General features: G+C 46.4%; 1 pseudogene; it reads right to left on the reverse strand.

Annotated features, from left to right (window-relative positions):
- Nucleotides 1-428: 428 nt before the first annotated feature.
- LOC126231824 (5S ribosomal RNA) lies at nt 429-545 on the reverse strand (annotated as a pseudogene).
- Between the last annotated feature and the right edge of the window lie 8,674 nt (nt 546-9,219).

The raw sequence follows: 9,219 nt of genomic DNA on the forward strand, positions 1-9,219 counted from the left end.
TGCAGGTTTATAATTATACAAGAAGTGTGCGGCTGAATTCATTCGTGCAGTATTTCAGTTGAAGATTATGTAAGTGAAGAACGTTCCAATACTGCACTCGCTTATGAAAACGCTCAGAAAGTACACACTATTTTACGACATTGCAGTCTTTCGCGCCGACATTCTTGAATAAATGCTTGGCAAAGTTCCTTCGCTCTCAAATTTGTGCTGAATCTCAGTACTATAATGCACTCCGTCTTCAGGCCACAAGTGGCCCATCAGGACCATCCGACCGCCGTGTCATCCTCATTGAGGATGCGGATAGGAGGGGCGTGTGGTCAGCACACCGCTCTCCCGGTCGTTTTGATGGTTTTCTTTGACCGGAGCCGCTACTAATCGGTCGAGTAGCTCCTCAATTGGCATCACGAGGCTCAGTGCACCCCGAAAAATGGCAACAGCGCATGGCGGCCGGATGGTCTCCCATCCAAGTGCCGGCCACGCCCGACAGCGCTTAACTTCGGTGATCTCACGGGAACCAGTGTATCCACTGCGGCAAGGCCGTTGCCAATCTCAGTACTATAGTCTTGGTTAAAGTTGCATCAAATATTTTTTGTGAAGAATTATCGGTGAGACACATTCTGCGCTCTCCCTGTTTAAAGATAAACACCCTGTATAAAGTTAATAATTAGTATTAACAGTTTTGTGAGTATACACGTTTCAGAAAAACGCTATCCTATGCAGACAGACGTCTCGCATGCACAGAAACAGAACAGGGCTCAAACGAAGACTTTTAAACTATGAAAAGAACTGTTGAGAGAATAATACTCAGCTACAACCGTTAAAGGGGCACACTCGGAGACGTGCCTATCTGAAAAAAAAAGAAAAATAACCTCGAGGTCTTTGCAAAATATTTGTCAAGTGGATTTTCAGTGCACTCTTTCCGGCGGAAAATGATTTGCTTAACCACGCTAATGTAATCAGCAGGTCCCGCATTTCTGGGACGCTGGCAGAGCTGTGGTGCAATTAAGGGATGCGGAAGCTTTTTCCCGGTGCCGCATTTACAGCGCATTTGCAAAACCAACACCAGAAACCACTCAGGGAGACACGCAAAGTGGGCGGCTCAACGGCGGTACGGTGTGAAAGCAGCTTCTCGTGTTCCCTGTAGGTGTCAGGTCGAGGGCGTACGAGGGGGCGGCCAGCGGGGAAACTTAAGGAGCGCCCTGTTAATGTGTGTTGCACAGGGATAGCGTTTCGGCTTCTGCCGCTGCACTAGACACGTCTAGAGCAGGATCTTAATGTTATCTTAGCTGTATGACATCGCAGTCACATTTCGCGATGCGGTGTTTATCTTTTCATTTGATCATTTTTTGGTTAGGTTTTAGAAAAACACAAGGCTGGTTAGCTACGGAGGAAGATTTCAGATTGTCTTAGTGGTAAGCGAGCGGGCTGAGTGGCTGCATAGTAGTTCCGGCTTGATCTAAGGAGATCTATCCCGAAGGCACTAGTGGGAGGAGGTCGGTATCGACGGTGCAGCTTACGCGCAAGCGTCTGTAGTGAGTCTCTGGATTCCAGTTTCGGCTACAAGTGCGGTTGTCTCCTCAGAAAGTCCCCAGAGGAATGCCTTGTGTGACGAATTCACCTTCCAGAACACAGAACGCAGGAGAGAACGATATCGCACTGCTAGACTACTGTGGGAAAACTCGTTGTTTTCCCTACTAACTCTGGTTATCCAGTCATGTGTGCCTCATCCGACACTGTACTTGGGCACGAAGGACTCGACCACTGAGTGGAACATGGCTAGGAGTCAATACCAACTTTCTACACACTAAAATGCATTCAGTATGCCAGGAATAAGAAATTTACGGAGGGTTCTCCTATATTCTGGAAAAGAAATCGAACTTTTCGACGGTCAGTATGGCAGTGCTTGGGGATGCTCTCCTCCAGATTGACTTTTTCGAGAGGTAGAGAGTTAGGTGGAGATGAATCTTCTGTTGCGGAATTTGCCATGGAATTGACGTCTGGATCTGTCCTGATGTCTGTGGTAAATATTCTCTGCCATCATCTCAGCCATTTTGCTTTCGGTGCTAACTTGCGCGTTGGGGCACATGTTCGCTGAGTTTTAAGTTACTTCCTCATTACGTAATTAGTGCTGTTCATTATCTGAGCAGCTCACATTTTGCAGGATTTTCAGTGCAACTTGTATTGGTTGATCACTTGTTTTATGTCGCGTGTATTGCACTGGAGTACTTTGCATTTGCGAGCTGTGCAGATAAGAAAAGTTTACTGCGCTTCGCAAGTAGTTCAAATGGCTCTGAGCACTAGGGGACTTAACTTCTAAGGTCACCAGTCCCCTTGAACTTAGAACTACTTAAACCTAACTAACCTAAGGTTGGTTGGTTGGTTGGGAACTAACCTAAGGACATCACACACATCCATGCCCGAAGCAGGATTCGAACCTGCGACCGTAACGGTTGCGCGGTTCCAGACTGTAGCGCCTAGAACGGCTCGGCCACTCCGGCCGGCTCGCAAGTAGTGTTCCAGTTACATTTGACGTTTCCTCCACAGCGTTAGGGTGCATTCAGATGTTATTAAGCTTCTACTGAGCCACTGTTGGCCATTAATGTTCAGAGAACTAATTATTCTCACAATACAAACTGATTATTAGTCATTATCTGGTTCATGTAGAAGTTTGTTCACAATAAATGGAAATTGTTCAATGCACTCTTGCTTTGCAATTATAAACCCGATGGTTCTACATTTAATCCCAACTATTCGACCCTTACATAATAAACTAGCTAGTTTTCTGCATATCTAATTTGTCGTCTCACTGTGACGGTATTTCCGTTGCAAGACATGTGCCCATGCTTTGGAGATTTTGATTTAGTTATTTAAATTAAAGTATAACGAGCATTGTACTCTGTCCTCTAGCATTTCAATGTTGAAGTCGTAAGCGTGGCAGGAAGACAGTACTCACAACTGCCGAGCCCCAGCACGATTTCGACATAATATCTCATTTGACACCAATAATTTAATACCGTGAAAGTGTTAAATTTAAACTGGTCGTGATAGTCTGGCAGCAGGCGCGTATCCAATGGCAGGGTCATATGAGCCATGAACCCCTCCAAAGAAAAATGTACTAAAATCTTTTATATTTTTACTTACATTAGTTTCCATATTTCTGGTCGCCTTACAGAGAATGATGCAGCTCGAAAACTAAGAGGCTTGAAAATGTCAAGGAACTCTACTGTATTGGTGTTGACCGCTACCCTGACACCAGTGTTACAGGATGGCCACTTAGGACTTCAAAGTGAAGGGTGTAGAGAGCTGTGGGATGTGATCAAGTACCGTGGCGAGGGTGTAGTCAAGAATTTTTGTTCAGTGACATCATTCTTCATAAATCGATGCTCCTACATAGCAGGTCAATGACTGCGGTCCAGAAGTCGTTCGCGGCTAGCAGGCAGCCAGTGAGCACGCTGGGGCAGCGGGATGCTGTGCCAGCATTGAAGAAGCTGGCAGCGGCAGTGGCCTTGTTGACGTTAAGTCGTGTGACAGCTCAGCAGGCAGGTGATGGCTGGCCGGCGTACGCTGCCCATGGGCCAGGTGGGCTGGCTGGGACCATGGGCAGTGTACGCCGGCCAGCCGTCTTACATCACCTGCCTGCTGAGCTGTCACACGACTTAACGTCAACAAGGCCACTGCCGCTGCCAGCTTCTATAATGCTGGCACAGCATCCCGCTGCCCCAGCGTGCTCACTTTCTGCTTGGTGGGCTGTTCGGGGTGTGCAGAAGTCCTGAATCAGACGCATTCGGAGACTGGTTACGATGCCAGGTGATGAGACTCAATGGGTGATCTCGCCTCGGCGGAGCCAAGTTCGAAGCATGAAAGTGTAAGGGCTAGCTGATGGTTTGATGGTTCGTAGACCAGTATCTTCACCTGTTCGATGAGATTGTTCGATGAGACTGTAGCTGCTAGCCCACACATTTGACCGATGTCTGATGCGGAGACTGTGCTGGACAAATATAGGGGACAGACGTAATGCTGCTAACTGCTGATGTGGGGTTGTACTTGCTCCAACCCTGGTCGTTATGACGAGAGGTAGGCTATCATCGCGTAGCCAAGGCAGAAATGCAGCGTTGCATGTCAGCATATAGCAGTCTAGTCCATCACTGATTTTAGGATGCCGCATTGCAGAATGCTACGCAAGCCTTATTTGTTCGCTCAGATTCAGAATTATATTTGTAGCTGATCTACATACCCCTTGGTTGAATTAGGTGGCCTGCCAGATGGTAGTTCAAAATGGCTCAAATGGCTCTCAGTACTATGGGACTTAACTTCTGAGGTCATCAGTCCCCTAGGACTTAGAACTATTTAAACCTAAATAACCTAAGGACATCACACACATCCATGCCCGAGGCAGGATTCTAACCTGCGACCGTAGCAGTCGCGCGGCTCCGGACTGAAGTGCCTAGAACCGCTCTGCCACGGCGGCCGGGCCAGACTGTAGTGCTGCAACACTTCTTTTTATCTATTTCACTGGAAGCAAGACCAGGTGGATGGGCTTTCAGCCTGACTGGCTTCGGAGAATGTTCAAGCCCATGTATAGGCTGACCACACCTGCTGCCAAGAACGTGTCCGACGTGTTCGTGACACCAAGAAAGTTGAGTAAGAAATGGTTCAAATGGCGCTGAGCACTATGCGACTTAACTTCTGAGGTCATCAGTCGCCTAGAACTTAGAACTAATTAAATCTAACTAACCTAAGGACATCACACACATCCATGCCCGAGGCAGGATTCGAACCTGCGACCGTAGCGGTCACGCGGTTCCAGACTGAAGCGCCTTTAACCGCACGGCCACACCGGTCGGCAGTTGAGTAAGAACAGACAGAAAGAGATAGACCCTATAGTAACAAGAAGAAGAAGAAGAAACAGATACATGGCTGCTGCCAAACGTAGGCAGAAACTACCGAAACAAGCAGTATTCCCCCATTTACATGTTTCCAAAGCCATGCAGACTTGTGTTCATAGACTTACTGCTAAGAGAAATACTAATAATCGTAGTGCGCACTTCAGTTTTAGGTCATGTATATTATGACGTTGTCAAGATTGTGGAAGTTCGTTGCTATTAAGCTTGGTAAATCAATCGCAGACATACATATTACTCAATTTTCCAGTAATATGTCTCTGGATTTGGAGTCTTCTTAAGTTATGCTAAATAAGAGGTGACATAATGAAATTATTAATTTATTATCACTATTTTAAAATTTTTATTTACTGTATTTATTATTAGTAGCAAAATTATAGGCATATGTGGAATGTGAGAATTGGGGAGAGGGCGGCAGAATGTAGCTATGGACATCAATTACGTATTGCGAAAGTTCCCTGCATAATAATAAAAGAAAAATAAAAAAACACTTCGGAGGGGGTGCAGAAACCACTATCATTCCCCGGCCCCAACATCAGAGCGGACTTTGAAAAAGAACCATAATAAAAAATGATCCTTTTAGTATACCCCCAGCAGACATCGCTATGGAGGTAAATGATCTGCTGTGGGAAGAGCGGATATCTGCCTTTGGGGACGCATACAACGCACTGTATGGACAGACGCGCTGACAGAAGTGTTTATCTGCGGGCGACAACCTCTGCCGTCAGCCGCCCACGCCTGCCGTGTGGTGTATTTATCCCTATGTAAGTCTCAATGCGGTTTCGGGCTTTCTTGTTCACTGTACAATGACTAGCGTGGCGAGTTTTATTTCTAAAAACTATCCAAAAGCCAAGATCGCGCAAAATATTTATTATTCAAGACAACCGGTTTCAACAGCCTTAGTTGTCATCTTCAGGTCTTAACAATGTTTTTGTAGTAAAACACGTTCATTTTACACTGACCTCAAGCACAAGATCTGAAATGGATAAAACTTAGCACATTATAAACATTTGAAAATGGTTCAGATGGCTCTAAGCACTATGGGACTTAACATCTGAGGTCACCAGTCCCCTAGACTTAGAACTACTAAACCACCTAACCTAAGGACATTACACACATCCATGCCCGAGGCAGGATTAGAACCTGCGACCGTAGCAGCAGCGCGGTTCTGGACTGAAGCGCCAAGAATCGCTCGGCCACAGCGGCTGGCTATATATAAACATTTGAGGTCAGCTTTTTAATGAACATATTTTACTACAAAATATGTTTAAGACCTGAAAATGACAGATAAGACTTTTGAAACCGGTTATCTTGAATAAAAAATATTTTGTGGGATCTTGGCTTTTGAATGGTTTTCAAACATTAAAACAGATCACCCTTCAGTAGTCTCATAATGAGAAAATTCAATCGAGTTTTACTTGCTCCTGTAGGGTCCTGTCCCCCGGCTTCTTGTCAAGCCACCGTTGGCCCGTAGAGTACCTTCTGCCGACAGTGTTCTTCAGCGGCTTTGCCACGCCTGTGCTGATACCAAAGTGACGACGAAGGACGTTTTCAAGCACGTGCCACTTAAATTTTTTTTGTCTTCCCTTTTCATAATGGTAATTTTGGGCTACCATGCAACTAGCATTCCTACAGTGTTGGCACGAACAGTTGCACCTATAGAAGGTACAGCAGCAACAGCGGTGCTAAACAAAGACTGTTCAACCGGAATGCGAAGTGGCTTCGCGTCCATACCATACAGGTGAAAAGCCAGGCGCCAACTGTGCAATTTTCTTCCCTGCCCCTCCCCCCCCCCCCCCCACCCACGCCACACAGCCCTCGACGCCGTTTTCCACTTTCGATGAGTTTGTGTAAAGACGGGAAAAGTACTTGCGTCAGCTCTAGCTGCGCTGCCAGGTAAGGAGTATCGTCAATCCACTCTGTAAATATGCCTTATTATTGTCCAGAGCGCGGTTGTTTGAAGTTGTGCAAACTTCTGATGCACTCCGATGAGCCCAAGAAGCTAGCCTTTGACAAACTTCGTCGGTTGCTTACGCAGTATTTCGGACATCAGACTCATGTGATGACGGTGCAATCGCAGTTTTACCAGCACCGCAAGTGCCCCAGGAAGTTCTTTACAGCCTGGATCGGCGATTTGCTGGTCCCTCACGCAAGTGCCGTTTTGTGTGTCCCATCTGCACTACCTCCTATACAGGTTCACTAATTCAGGATGTGTTCTTCCTGTTAGCTTATGATCCACAGGTCTAAACGTGGGTTGACCTCGTTCGATCTTTCTTTACCTAACGTTGCCCAGACTGTGAAATCGCATACGGCAGCGGCAAGGATCGTCCTTTCCGACAACTGGCGGGTACCGCAATTAGGTATCCATGGAAAACAGCCCCCGTTGACGCACAGGTTACCCAAGCGCTCTTACAACGATTCGCCGATTTGCTATTGATGATTCCGGTGCAGAGGCATTGCGGCGGAATCTGTCAGCGACTATGTTGAGCTAGGTGGTTTCAAATCGATTGCAACACCGCTTGTACCTGCCTGTAGTGTTTTTTGGGTCCTCAACATGAGTCTCACCTTTTACTCGTCGGGCGACATAGTGGTCGTACTCTTATTGCCTTTTCCTGCGTGATCGACGAGATTGCTCACACGTGGAGGCCATCTATGAGGTCCGCCGAAAGGTAAGTGACTTATTAACTGTTTTTGACAGCCATGGGTCCGGAAACTCCTGTGGACTCTGGGCTACATCCAATGCATCACACGTGTCGTCCCGGCGTATTTTGCTCACGTTGGAAGTGTATGGGCGACCGGTTGAATTTCAAATAAACATGGGAGCGACGGTCAGCCTCATTAACGGTCAGCCTCATTAACTTACATACGTACTGGCTTTTGGGCTGCTCGGCATTGCAACGGCTGTTGCGTCTAGTTGTGACTTATAGTAAACACTTAATTTCTTTGAGAGGGCAATTTTTCATCGCTACAAATTATAAGAATGTGAAACGGAATTTACATTGTTTGGTCTGTTTCCCATTGGCTCAAAATATCTTTGAGTTAAATGTTCTTTATGTTTTTAGCTTACAGATAGTTGACAAAGTCCATAAGTCTATTTAGAATATCACTCAGTTCCCTTACAAGATCTGGCCTCCTTACCACAGCCATATAACCAGCTGGTTGAGAAAACCTTGGAAAGGGTTAGAAAATGAGACATGTTTCTCTTTGAGGAGTTATTGGTGAGGTTGTTCGGGAATCACTATTTTTCACACATCGCGGTCACCTGTAGCTGCTGTTGGATGCAGCTTCTTGACTTTCTTGGTACTCAACACCCTCTGTGGGCTTTACCGCTGTAATCGCTTGCCATTTGGGCTCTTGTGTACATCGAGAATTTATCAGTGACATTTATAGCACTTGCTTCAGTACGTTCCCTATTATGTGAACTACCTTGATGACATCTGTTTTATAGGCTCTACACGAGATGAGGATTTCCGAAATCTAAGATGGTTTTCCAACGTCTTCTCGAGAATGGCTTTTGTTACAAGTTGGAAAAGGCGTGTTTTTGCTTCCTAAAGGTACATTTTTTGGGAGATGTGGTTCACATAATTGGCCTGGTTCTTATAGACGATTACATCAAATCCATCGTCAACTGCAGCACCCAAGAACATGAAGCAATCCAGTCGCTTTTGGGCAAAATTTCGTATTTTGCCAAGTCTACTACCAACATTTTGCATACTAGGGGCCTCCTCCTCAGTATTTATTGCCATGACATTCGTTGACTCTCCACCACAAAGAATACAAAAACATAAGCATTAACATGGATGCATGTGGGGGCTGATCCAGAGTTCAGTCAGCAGGAGTGTCTCGTGTTCCCATCGGCGATACCCTGCGGCAAAATTTGTTGGACATTCCGTTGACAGCCGACAATCCGTTTTTCCAGAAATTAGTTTTGGCCATCCCGGTGGGTTGGCTGGAACGTGTTTCTCAGGGTGTAGATTCAGCGTGGCGTATGTTTTTCTCCTCCGTTAGCGATTCAACGTTGTCCAGGGAGTCCTCTCACCTGCCACTTGTCACAGAGGAGCGAATGTCAGGTAGCAGTTTGCTCAGCGTTGCGTCCTTGCCTATTCCGACACCTCGTGGGGTAGGCGCGCGGTCGCAGGCACCTTGCCACGGTTCGCGCGGCTTCTCCCGTAGGCGGTTCGAGTCCTCCCTCTGGCATGGGTGTGTGTGTGTTGTCCTTAGCGTAAGTTAGTTTCAGTTAGATTAAGTAGTGTGTAAGCCTAGGGACCGATGACCTCGGCAGTTTGTTCCCATAGGAACTTACCACAAATTTCCATTT

The sequence above is a fragment of the Schistocerca nitens genome, unplaced genomic scaffold (assembly GCF_023898315.1).
Source record: "Schistocerca nitens isolate TAMUIC-IGC-003100 unplaced genomic scaffold, iqSchNite1.1 HiC_scaffold_415, whole genome shotgun sequence".
NCBI lineage: Eukaryota > Metazoa > Arthropoda > Insecta > Orthoptera > Acrididae > Schistocerca > Schistocerca nitens.